Consider the following 1,355-nt stretch of genomic DNA (forward strand, 5'->3'; position numbering starts at 1 on the left):
TTATTAAATGTTACAAAGTCCAGAGTGGCGGTCTATGGCAGCTTTTGGTAAAATGTGAATATGAGAGAGGTTAACCAGCATTTTAACAGAGAGCGGTAAAAACCGTGTGACCTCCCTACACCCTTCACCTTTCCTTCTCACCTTGCCACCTATACAGATTTCCCCTCCACACCACCAGCAGTGGTAGAGCAAAAATATAGGTCAAAGTGTCAAACCATAAACAAACACTGCCACCAAACCAAACTGAACTATGAAAACAAAATAAGAAAAACCCAAACTATACCCAGAACACCAAGAACTACAAATGGCTCCTATAATTGCATTGAACCCATCACACAGGTGAGATACAGTTAGAGGTCTTGCTCAAGGGAACAYGTGGGCGTGGCAGGAAACTGAACTTGTGACTTTCTGGTCCTGAGACGACTGACCTGATATTGCACCAGATGACTTGTGTGTTTAAAGTCATAGAATTTCATCTCAGTCGAATCAAAATAAATTTTATTTCACAGATAAACTGGAATATGACTGAAAAACAATGAAGCTCCACTGAGCTACATGCAGCTATTTAAAATACTATTTTAACAAGAAGTGAAATATTTGCTCCTTCTACCTCGTCAAACACAAAAATGAAGTGTCTTTAGATCAGTGGTGGAGAAAGTACTCAAACACTGTACTTAAGTAAAAGTACAAATAAACAGACAAAATGTACTCAAGTACCACATCAACATTTTTACTTGAGGAAAAGTAAGTAAGTACTTGCTTTTAAAAGTACTTACATATTAAAAGTACTTGCTTAATGTATTCCCTAATGGTCTACAATATTATGAAGTGTGCCTGTGTATATCTTAAAAACATCAATGGTGTGCGATTTCAGTGAACAAAGCTGCAGTTTGTGTTGACCCTCTGTGACACTGTTCACACTTGGTGTGATTCTGTGCATCATCACAGATCGTGACAACAGAAGCACCACCATCGTCCTTTATCAAACCTGAACAAGTCCTTTTTTGAACCAGTTAACTTGAATAAATAAGGCTGAGTGGCACATTTCCTCTGTTGTGGGCATGCTGCTGCTGCTGCTGCTGCTGCTCCAGGTGATGCAGAATCGCTCCGCTTTTGTTTTTCTTTTTAAAAGGAGGGTCTAATGGTACTTTCCTGCTTTGCAGTGCTTCAATGGACCAATTAGAGAAATCCCCCCCTCTCTCGCCACTGATTACTTTCAAACTAAACAAACAAAAAAGGCAATGTGATATGACATGAATGCACTTTGTAATTCAACGTAATAACAGAAATGTAGTGGAGTAGAAAGTACAGATACTTAATGTAAAATGTAGTGGAGTAGAAAGTACAGATACTTA

This window comes from Austrofundulus limnaeus, unplaced genomic scaffold (genome assembly GCF_001266775.1).
Source record: "Austrofundulus limnaeus strain Quisiro unplaced genomic scaffold, Austrofundulus_limnaeus-1.0 Scaffold434, whole genome shotgun sequence".
NCBI lineage: Eukaryota > Metazoa > Chordata > Actinopteri > Cyprinodontiformes > Rivulidae > Austrofundulus > Austrofundulus limnaeus.